This window comes from Macaca mulatta, chromosome 8, assembly GCF_049350105.2.
Source record: "Macaca mulatta isolate MMU2019108-1 chromosome 8, T2T-MMU8v2.0, whole genome shotgun sequence".
In the NCBI taxonomy this organism is placed as follows: domain Eukaryota; kingdom Metazoa; phylum Chordata; class Mammalia; order Primates; family Cercopithecidae; genus Macaca; species Macaca mulatta.
In genome coordinates, this window is record NC_133413.1 from 147,436,852 (window position 1) to 147,449,747 (window position 12,896).

Here is a 12,896-nt window from a genome sequence, read left to right on the forward strand (position 1 = left end):
ATGGTGTGAAGTCAGCTACAATAGACAAGCATTTCTATGTTGCTTGATCACACTTGTACATTGCTTTGGTTATTTCATCAGCTTCTTCTCTTTTTTTTTCTTTCTTTTTCTCCCCCGATTTGCCATAGATGTCTGTGTCATAGAGTCTTTGAACAGCAATGTCACTAGAAATTTGGGGTTATTTTTCCTGAGGCAGAATTATTGCTGGTTTTCCTTTTTTGCCGATCTGTCTTTCCAAGTGAGTGTGAGTATCTGTGGTGAAGTTTGTGTATTTTCTTTAGGATTCTAGAGAACTTAGATAAACATCCAGCTCATAAAATGCATAAAATGTGTGTGTAAAATGAATTAGTAAAATCAACAAATGTTTGAGTGGATTGATGAACAAACAACGCATAGATGGATGGAAATATGAATAGTTGGTTGAAAAGACGGATGGATGAGAGAAAACTCGGTAAGGTCCCAAAGGGAAATTGAGAAGTAGAACATGTTGGGTTAACCCTGTGATTCAGCGGTGGGTAAAAAAGAGCTGCAAGTTGCTATAAAATGTTGAAGACTTTCCAGAAGCCTCTCCACTCTGTTGTCAGTTGTTTTATCACCACTATTATAACAGAGGAAGCCTTATGGATGATCATTTTATTCCAACATTGTAATTATTGAAATAATAGTTTTTTAGTGTTTTGTCATTTTATTGATACATAATATTTGTACATATTTATGGTGTACATGTGATATTTTGTTGCATGCATAGAATGTGGAAAGCAAGTAAGCTGAATGCTGGATACTCCTAAAGTTCAGGCAAGGTCGGAAATACACAGAGAAAGTCAAGGGCATAAAAACAGATAGACCATGAAATGGGTTTGTGGGAGAGAACAAGACAGTGGCAAAGTCCAGAGAAACAACTGGGAGAAATTTCACTGACCTTTAGTATGGTTATTGAAGTAGCAGAAAACTCCAGACAGATTTCATAGAGAGTTGGGGTCTCTGTCTCTCTTGTAGACCACCACATTAGCATTTCTGAGTTACATGGCTACCCCAAGTAACGTGCAAGTTTTTGTGGATTCATTAACTCGTAAGCAAGTGAACTATATTTAACAATTATCAAGTGCTTTTTACAAAGAGTAAGGCCTTCAACATCCTGCCCACCACTGTAGGTTTGTAGCCCTGCCCTGCATCCCTGCTCATGTCCATCTCCTTAGCTTTCAGTTAACCAGGAGACTTTCTGATTCTCCAGAGTGGACTCCCCACCCACCATTATGTATGCTTGTATTTTACCACTTCTTTAGAGCATTCCCTACATTTATTGATACTGATTTGCTCTGAAGTCTATAAACCACAACGAAGACAAGAATAGTTGATGCATCAAACATTTACTGAGTACTTCCAATGTGGCACAGAAGATTCAGCAGTGAAGAAGAGAGAAGAGGTGTTTGAGCTCCTGGAGCCAGCATTTTACCAACTGTTGGGACTGAACATGTTCTAAAAAGCGAAACATGAACTTGATAAATTCAGAAAATGAGCAATTATAGAAAGAGAATACAATTATGGGAATGGTGATATATTAGAATTTACCAAATTTTGTTTATCCGTTTATCAGTTGATGGACATATGGGTTGTTTCAACCTTTTTATTATTATGAGTAATGCTGCTATCAATATTTGTATATGAGGCTTTGTAAAGACATATGTTTTCAATTTTCTTGGATAAATTCCTAGTAATGGAATTGCTGACTCATATAGTAACTCTAGATGTAACAGTTTGAAAAGCTGACAGACTGTTTACATGGAGGCTACAACATTTAACATTCTCACCAGGAGTATTTAAAGGTTTCCATTTTTCCTTATACTTATCAACACATGATACTTTCTCTCTTTATAATTTTATCTATCTTAGTAGATGCAAAGTGGTATCTCCTTGTGATTTTGATTTTGATGTTACTTTTAATGGCAAAAACCGCTTGTAATTTTCCACTAACCTAGTAACATTGATTGTCTGGTGCACCCCTTGACATTAGATGGTGAGGTGAGCCCTTTGAGGAGTAGCTGAGATGAAAATGATAGAGGAACTAAGGAAATAACATTCCTTACAAAGAGAACATTTTCTTCCCATTCAAAAGCCTTAACAAGTCTAGCTTTGCAGGTCTGGGTAAGACATTCGGATTATGTTTTAAATATGATACAAAGTATGTCCCTTAAAGTTCATCTTGTCAACACAGTGGAGAATGGGTTGTTGTGGCTGAAGGAGAAAAGTGGGGTTTGTAGTATCTTCTCATTAGTGTAACTCTAATGGTTAGGATAATGCATGGTACAAAGCTCAGTAAATGTTTGTTAAATGAAATAAATGAATGAATTATTCTCAGAAAGCTTATTATCCACCATTTCAGGTCATTCACATTTATAAAATTGAAATATTTTTACTTCCTTCCTCAGTGTTTTTGACAAAGAAATAAATCAGATTATATCCAGAATCATAGACTGGTTTGGAGAAAATTTCTCTCACTTTTCTCATTCAGAATACCAGTCTTCTTAAAAATCTAAGAGCATCATTTTCTCCCTGCAATAAAATTTATCTCACTCATTTTAAAAGTGTTTTCCAATATAACACTGCAAAATTAACTGTCACTGTAAGCACAATTTGGCTAAATCTAACAAGACTTGCAGTATTGTTTTTCTCCTATATTTCTATAATAAAATGCTCTGAATACAGATTAACATTATTTCCCCAGTATTTGTTATTGTTTTACCTGCTTCAAAACACAAACTGAAAGTTCTTTGATAAATGGTCATAAAACTCATTGCGTTTTACTGTATTCTCAGCAACTTCTGTTTTCTTAGGCAAAATGTGATTTTGTAATTTTCTGCAGAAATACAGCCCAGCACTACTCAGCTAATGCCTAGATGTCTAAGTTGCTTACCGAATGACTCTCTCTGATTCCCTGCCTTATGTTCCTACATAACTGCCATCACATAACAGAGCCATTTTTAGGTGTTACTTGCTTTCAGCCCTGGGCACACTGAAGATTTAGAGTGAGTAGATCCTGCTAGGTTTGGAAATCAGATGTCAATCCAGAATCTGGTCCTTTTGGAGGTCTCCAAAGATGTAAGAAGCTCCAACTCATAGAGACTAGAGAGGAACTCAAGAGCTAAAAAGTGAGCAAGGGTACAAAGTCAGGCAACCTGAAATGAGGTTTGTTTGCTTTTTAAATAAACAATCACATTTTTATTGAGATATAATTGACATAACACACAATTTACACCTTAAAAGTGTATAATTCAGCAATTTTTAGTAAATTTACAGAGTTGTACAACCATCATCATTATGTAATTTTAGAAAATTTGTATCACTTCATAAAGGCATATACTTGTACTCTGTCCTCCTTGCCCCCTCATTGCTAATCTACTTTCTCCCTGTGTATTTGCTTATTCTGGAATCTTTATATAAATGGGGTCATATAATATGTGGCCTTTTGTGGTTGGCTTCATTCTCTAAGCATAATGTTTTCAAGGTTCTTTCATTTTGTAGTATATATCGGTACTTCATTCCATTTTATTGCTAAATAATATTCTATTGCATGGATATACTAAATTTTATCTATTTATCAGTTGATGGACATATGGGTTGCTTTAATCTTTTTATTATTATGAGTAATTCTGCTATCAATATTTGTATACGAGGCTTTCTGAAGATACATGTTTTCAATTTTCTTGGGTAAATTCCTAGAAATGGAACTGCTGACTTACATGGTAACTCTGGATGTAACATTTTGAAAAGTTGACAAAGTGTTTACAGGGAGGCTGTAACATTTAACATTCTCACCAGGAGTGTTTAAGGGTTCCAATTTTTCCATACCTTCATCAACACATGATAATTTCTCTGTAATTTTATTTATCCTAGTAGAAGCAAAGTGGTACCTCATTGTGATTTTGATTTCCGTGATGATGTTGAATATCTTTGCATATATTTATGAACAATTTTTATATCTTCTTTGAAGAATTATCTATTCAAGTTATTTGGCCTTTGAAAATTAAATTTTCTATATGTTTGTTGAGTTATAAGTGTTCTTTCTATATTCTGGATACAAGTGCCTTATCAGATGTATGATTTGAAAATATCTTCCCCCATTCTGTGGCTGATTTTCACTTTCTTGATGATTTTCTTTGAAGTATACATTTTTTTTTCTAATTTTTGTGAAAATCCTATTTATGTTTTTCTTCATTGTTCTTGCTTTTTGTATCATATCCAGGAAACATTGCTCAACCTCAAATCATGGATATTTATTCCTATTTCTTTCTATGAGTTTTATAGATTTTGCTCTTTTTTTTTTATTATACTTTAAGTTCTAGGGTACATGTGGATAACGTGCAGGTTTCTTACATATGTATACCTGTGCCATGTTGGCGTGCTGCACCCATCAACTCATCAGCACCCATCAACTCGTCATTTACATCAGGTAGAACTCTAGGGGTATGATTCTTGCTTAGGGATTTTGCTCTTACATTTATGTCAATAATAAATAATATGTAATATGTCAGTGATCCATTTTGGTCCATATCACAATTCCTGTTATATGTAGCATGGAGTACGAGTCCAGAATAATTATTTTGCCCATAGGTATCCTATTGTACCAGTATGATTTGCTGAAAAGATTATTCTTCTCCCATTGGCACACTTCCTGAAAATCAACTGACCACCAATGTAAGAGTATATTTCTTGACCCTCAATTCCATTCTTTCCATAAGTCTTAATGACAATACCACACTGTACCAATAAGAGTAGTTTTATAATAGCTTTTTGAAATCAAGAATTGTAAATGCTTCCATTTTTTTTAAGACTATTTTGGCCATGCTAAAATATATATGGATTTGGGACCAGATTGTGAGTTGTTTTTGGTTGTTTGATTTTTCCAAAAAATCTATCTAGTACTTGATAAGGGTTATTTTAGATCTGTAGCTCAATTTAGGGAGGGTTGCCATCTTAACTATGTTATATCTTCATATCTGTGAACATAAGAATATAAAATGTATTCTCATGAATTTATGACTTCTTTAATTTCCTTCAACAGGAAGGAAATTGTTTTTTATTTATTTTTCACTCTAATCTTTATTATGTCTTTCCATTTGGGCTTTATGAGCTTAGTCAGGTCTTCTGTTCTAGTTTCTTAAGGCATAAACAAGTTATTGATTTGAGATATTTCTTCTTCATTAACATAGGTGTTTATAGGCATTAAGCATTTTCTTAGATGCATGCCATACACTTTGTTATGCTATGTTTTTATTTTCATTCATTATAAAGATTATTGTTTGACCTATTGCTTATCACATTAATATTATTACCAATATTAATGTTAATAATTAATATAATATTGATTTTATTATATTAATTTTAATTGTTATTAAAGTAAAATTATTATTGCTTGTAATTTGATTGTAATATTTTTAATTAATCAAATAAGTGATTATTATAAATATATTAAATATTTGATATTTCTAATATAATTTTATTATGTTATGGTATAAAATATATTAATATATTTTTTAAACATATAGATGTTATTTATAAATACATTATATATTTATAAATGTTAAAAATAAATTTAAAAATATATAAAGTTCTTCCAGTAAAAATACTGCCTTAAGACTTGTCAACCCAAAATAATCAAGAGGGTCTGAATCAAATTTAAAGAAAATTTATTCAAGTGTGAAGTTTGAGGACGGACCACCCAGAAAAATAAACTCCAAACGAATGGAGTAAGTGTTTTGAAGTAAGACAGTGAAGGATGTATTTATATAGTGAGGGACAGAGAACTTTTTAGAATTTTTAGAATTTTTAGAAATTTTTAGGAAAACGTCATTTAGAAAATAACATTTTTTCATACAAAATTGGTGCATAATTACACAAATTTGATGAGTTATTTTTTGTTTTCCTTTTGGGGAAGGGTATATTTACTATTTTTAATAGGTGGTGTAATAGTCATGGCTTTTCTGTCATCTGGGGAAGTTAATTTTTAACAAGGTTCATTACTTAAGAAGGCAAGAGGTTTTTGTTCCTGACGTTTAATTCTCTGTAGTTGCTGTGCAGAAAAAGAAAAACAAGAAAGTTTATCATCTGAGAAACAGAAATTGTAACCATATGTGACTCAGGATGCTGTTGTCTCTCTCTCAAGGCTTAAAGTACTTGTAGTGTTCTCACAGCTTTTAAGTTTTATTTATTTTCAAAAACTAGAAAATCTACAACCTTTTACAGATGCATACTTCTCTAATCCCACTTTGTACCCCTCATCTTTGTGGACCCCAGTCCTTACTGGACCCTGACTTCAGCTGGATTGAGCGATTTTTCATCTGCTGAACACGTCATCGCGCACTCCACTGCCATTGAGTTCCCAGCTATTTTCTTATCTGGAATTTCTTTTTCTCTACATAGCTATACTTTTTCCAATCTGCCCTGCAGTCGTCTGTGTGAATCTTTTGTCTTCTGATTTCTCAAATCTCAAAATGTCTGCTATTACCAGGGATAAGTAGCCGTTAGAGAAATATTTGTGACCAAAAAAATGAATGTGTGAGAAATGAGTATTTGGATAAAGAAGTCTTTTTTCTGGATGTTTACAGAGACCTCAATTCATGCATTGTTTAATTTAACTCATCTAAAATTTTCTCAAGAAATGTAACTCCCATTTGTTGACATGAAATATTGAAGCAGTGCTGTTAATGAGAAGAGTGCTGGCTATAAAATCAACTTTCACACAATATTCACAGCTCAGAATAAAAGTCCCATCACTACCCATATTTCAGAAAATATACTAGTTTCTTAACTGAAGAGGTTTCACTTTTCCATCTAAAATGGGGATTATGACTATATATCAATGTTTTATTATTGTTTGTATTGTTATTACTGATATATTTCTGGTTATGTTTTGCTATCTGTTTACTTTTTAGGATTAAATGACACATGTAATACAATATCTAACCCTAAGCAGGTGGTAGATTCAGAATAGTTAGAAACATGAGTCTAAACTTGTGTAAAGTTCACTTTGAAAAATGAAATTGCCCCATATAAGTATATATGGTCTTCCTTCTCGGGGGGGGGCGGGGGGGAAACCTGAAGGACAAACTTTTATGTGTATTGTGACACTTTGACTTCAGAAAATCTGATAGTTGGATCTAATGGATCTACGTCTTTGAATAAAGAAAAACGTTTCCATCAATTGACATGGAGACATTGCTTGTTTCCTGATAATACATCAGAAGCATATTGGGAAGTTTTAAATGCCTCAAGAAAGCAAAAGTATTTTAAAAATCCTGTGTTAGATAGGAATCTAGAGAAGCTGGGCAATGCACAAGCGTTTACCATGACTCAACTAAGTGTGAAGACTGAATTATGAATGAGGAGAGATCAAACATGTTATACACACAAGCCCACGTTTTATTTCATTATCTTGGGCTGATAATGCCCTCTTCTCGTCGTATGGTGAAAGGTTACAACACTTTTTTTTTTTTTTTTTTTTTTTTTAGCAATTTCAACTGCTTCTTCCATGAAACCTTTCATAATTAAAGATGTGAAGCTTCATCCATGTAAAAGAATGGCTACTGTATTAGGACTCCTTCAAATCAACATTTGAATTTTGTTTTATAGTTATCGTGTTAATCTGTGGAAGAGGAATCTGAAAAACAGGTTGCTTTCTGGATTTCCATCAACATTTGAGTAGTTTATGTAAATTATTTTAGACCTCAGTTGCTAACTTCAACAAAAATGGAGATGATTATTTCTTCACAAATTTCTACCACCAGAATCATTTGGTAAACAGAAGAACAGTATACTCTGAATGTCATTAAAATCATATGCCCTGTCAGTGAGAAATTCTCTGGATGAATAAGTGATCTGCTATGCTGTGTTTATATAATTCCATTTCAAGAACAAAATTATTACATTTTTGAGTTACCTGTTCAGAACACATTTGGTAAATTATATAGCATAAAAGTTAAATTATAGACACCAACATCCAATATCTTGCTTTTAATTCCTACTCTGTAGTTTTGTGAACTTTGGCATGTCCTTGTCATTCTGAACCTCAGTTTACTCGGCCATATGTTCAGTGTTTGAACAGTTCCTACCTCATCAGTTTGGTGTTAAGATTTGATATGGTTTGGCTGTTTCCTCAGCAAGATCTCATTTTGAATCATAGATCCCATAATCCCCATGTGTCTTTGGAGGGGCTCAGTGGGAGGTAATTAACTCACGGGGGCTCTTACCCCCATGCCGCTGTTGTTATAGGTCTGCTAAAAAACATAGAAACAACTTTGGAACTGGGTAACAGGAAGAGATTGGAACAGTTAGGAGGGCTCAGAAGAAGACAGGAAAACGTCTTCCTGTTGTTGTGATAGTGAGTTAGTTCTCATGAGATCTGATGGTTTTTTTGTTTTTGTTTTTGTTTTTTTGAGACGGAGTCTCGCTCCGTCTCCCAGGCTGGAGTGCAATGGCGTGATCTCCGCTCACTGCAAGCTCTGCCTCCCGGGTTCATGCCATTCTCCTGCCTCAGCCTCCCGAGTAGCTGGAACTACAGGCACCCACCACCTCGCCCGGCTAGTTTTTTGTATTTTTTAGTAGAGACGGGGTTTCACCGTGTTAGCCAGGATGGTCTCGATCTCCTGACCTCGTGATTCACCCATCTTGGCCTCCCAAAGTGCTGGGATTATAGGCTTGAGCCACCGCGCCCAGTCCCTGATGGTTTTATAAGGGATTTTTTCCTCTTTGTTCTGCACTTCTCCTTCCTGCTGCCATGTGAAGAAGGACATGCTTGCTTCCCATTCTACCATAATTGTAAGTTTCCTGAGGCCTCCCCAGCCATGCTGAACTGTAAGTCAATTAATCTTCTTTCCTTTACACATTAGCCAGTCTTGGGTATGTCTTTATTAGCAGTGTGAGAATGTACTAAGACAATATTAAATGAGAAAAAGAAGGAAAGAGCACATAATAGTGCCAGGCAAAATGAAAACATTTATTTTCACTGTTGTCATCAGTATTTTAGCCATTGTTTTAAAAACTATCTTAAATAATACAAAATATGCTTTTTAATATTTATGATCCCTGAAAATCTGGGAACCCAAACTAGGTGCCGTTAAACCAACTTGATTCTAAAATGTCAGGTAGCTCTCTGATTCTGTGACTATACGTGACTTAAAGTGAAAAAAAAAATTACTCATGTCTTCTCCACAGTCACACAACCCTTCATATTTTGATTAAGCATAACTGTCTATATGACAACCATGGTTCAGTAAGAAGATAATACCAAAATGATAGTCCCAGGATACGCCAAATAAATACATAAACTCTAGTGATTGTATTTGTTTCTTTTCATCACCCCAGGGTGTAGCTATGTCCAGCATATCGTTGGCATCTATAAATATTGATTAATTGAATGAAGTAGCATGGGCCTCCAGACATCTAGGAGGAATGACGTAAGTTGGTTAAGGCTTCTCCAAATGAGCCAGTATTTACATAGCTCCTGCAGTTGTTCTATTGCCTACAACAGGAAGATTGAGATGGGCAGCTGTGAACCATGATAGAAGAGGACTGAGAATAAACCATCGAGATTGCAATGGAAGCAGAGACGTCTTAATACCTTCAACACCAGATGAAGACCAGTGTGTCTTGTAAGAACATCATTAGATTTCAAATTTGCCTGATTTGGGAAATCTCACTCTGAATTCAGAAACTTAATCTACCCAGATTTGTCATGAGAATTAAATTTGACAACATATACAAAGCCCTTATTGAAAACAGAGATGGCAAGCCCTTAGGGGCCTGGATAAGAGTTATATGCTTTTTCAATTTTTGTTTTTGTGCTTGTTTCCCTTCTATTTATTTTCAGTGCTTAAGCAAGCTCAGAACTTGATAAATGAATGAATCAGTGCGTAAATAAATAGAAGCTGGACTGATAAGTACATAAATAAAAAAGTGTCTGAAATAATGAGGGCGATTCAAAGATTTAAAAAAAAAAAAAAATCATGTCACAGTGCAGAGAGAAGCTTTGATTAGAATAAGATTCCAGAAGCCTTTTGACTTTGCAAAATACCCAAGAATGAACATGTGTCCTTCTCTCTGTGAATTTTTCCTGGCTTTATTCATTTTGATGCAGGCCTTGTATCAGCTCAGCCAGAGAGTTCAGGCTACACCTGTCTCCTTTTGCACCCAGTGGGAAACTGCCCTCTCATGATTTCCCTGCTATTGAAAAGCTCCTGCTGTAGCTTACAAATCTAGTGTAATCCAGATCAACATACTCAGGCATGTGGAATGGTTCCAGTGATCTCAAAGCCAAGACAAGAATAACAAATAACCCCTGTGTAGGTGAAAAGCACAATTTCCTTGGAAGCCAAAGTGACCTGGCTGTTATCAGACCTTCTCTGCTTGCTGATCTTCTACCTATAATTGAATGTTGATCTCTTCCCATGAAACCTTTTGAGGATTTCTTAAAAGTAATGTGTTAACCTTTTATGTATGTATGAATGTCATACTTTCAATACATATTTACTAGCATATGTTGTTTACTGGGCCAATGTCAACATCTAAATTTAAAAAATTATAATTGTAATTCTCCCTGTTCTCTGGGAAATAATAAAACCCATACTTAATAATAGAAATAGAAATATAACAATCATTAATACAACAGAAGTGTAAGCAAAAACTGATTTATTATTATGACGATGTTTATTTCTTATACTAAAAATAATTGCTATTTGCATATTACATTTTTCAGTTTTGTAAAACACTTTCATTTGTTTGCATGTAGGATCCTTACAACAATATAAAAGTTCTTGTACTCTATTTTTTTTTTCATATGAGGAGTTAGTATCAAAGAGGCTCTATGAATTATATTTAAAATGACTACTAGCGAATGACAACTAGGTTCAAAACAAGGACATTTAGTGCAGCACTGGCTTCAGGGTTCCTTACTTCTCCATACTTTTCACCATTTTGAAGGCTGGGACAGCTCTGCCAAAGCATTGCTGCCTGCACTCCAACACCTGACACTGCGTCTCTCAAGTACGCAATATATAGAATACTTTGGGCTTTTGGAGTCTATGAGGCCTATTTGGAATCCTGGTAGGTACAATGTACTCTCCAGGCAGGCAGACTTGTTCTTAAACGACCTGAGGCTCTGGTCCCTTATCTGTAAGTTACAGGTAAGAAAGTAAACACACACAAACACACACACGTATATACACATACATATATATGTACATGTCAATTGTAGGTATATATGTACATACATATATAAATTAAGTATTGACATTTATATGTATGTACATATGTATATATGTATGGTAGATATGTATATATAATGTATATATACACATACATATACATGTATGTGTATACAATGTATATATACACATACATATACATGTATGTGTATACAATGTATATATACACATACATATACATGTATGTGTATATAATGTATATATACACATACATATACATGTATGTGTATATAATGTATATATACACATACATATACATGTATGTGTATATAATGTATATATACACATACATATACATGTATGTGTATATAATGTATATATACACATACATATACATGTACATGTATCATAGATATGTATATATGTATATATATGTCTATATATTTTATTATATTTTGAAGATCAAATGCAAAAGTATATAAACACTTTGATATAACTCCTGTGCCAGTGGGGAGGGTACTCTACAAACATTTGTAGCCTTTATTATCTACGTGTCTTTCTTGTACAAAGTGAGGGCAGTAAGTCCTAAACATTGTCACTATTTTTAAGCTCTATGATGTTAGTTTTCTTCTATGTTGTTTCCACATGAAAGAGTAGGAATTTGCATCAACTGACAAGTCCAAGGTCAGAGAGTTGGTTTGTGGTGAAGTTGAAGTCAGGCCTCCTAATAACCACTTCTGTTTCCCAGCCCACTGTCCTTTGACCAAGGCTATAGGAAAGACATCTATCCATTCTGAATCAAACCTGTATCCTTCACAAGCTTACTTCAAGCCTCATTGCAAAGCCAGCGGTCCAGACGTGATTAAATGACTGATGGCAGCAGTTCTTAACTCACAGCTTTTATATTTATTTCTATTTCCTTGCAGCTGACTTGTCTGTGCAGCCCAATCCCAAGATTGCAAAGGCAGTGACAATTTTTCTCAAAAGCCATTTCCTGAGAACTTTAAAGCTTTCTGTGCTGAATGATATGGCCATCTTCCGGAAACTTGATAGCAAGTTTTCTCCATGCACTCATGTGTATTCATTTGTCCCTTTCATATGTAAGATACTTTGAGAGGAGTGAAGGAGATTGTGTGTGTGTGTGTGTTGGAGAGATTATTGTTTGCTAGAAAGTAGCACAGTATGGAGACATTGTGAAAAGTTCAGTGTCTGATATATAAATGTTGCATTTAGTATGCACTACTCACAGTCTGTTATCTATCTATTTCAACAAACATGGTCATCAATAAGTGTATACTAAAGAGTCCTCTCGACTCTTGCCATCCACACTGACACGTGCAATCCATGCTGACTCAACCACTTGATATGCTCTTGGAGTGGTTATTAATAGGTGTGGCATATCATCATTGTAGTTCATGGAATAAGATGGTTTAAGCAATGCACACATTCAGCACATCTACTCCCACTTACTTACAATGGGTCTGGCATCAGCAACCTTCTGCATCCGTGAATAAGCTTCACAACTGCCTTCAATGTGTTGTTTTATACTTTTACACCCCATCCACCCACCAGTGGTACTGCCCAATAGTGCCTAACCACCACTGATTCTTGCTTTGTCAATTTCACAGAAACACAAAAGACTAAATAAGTGGAAAAGTCTTTTGAGTGAGGTTTCCTTCCCTTTTGTTTTCTGCACTCTCA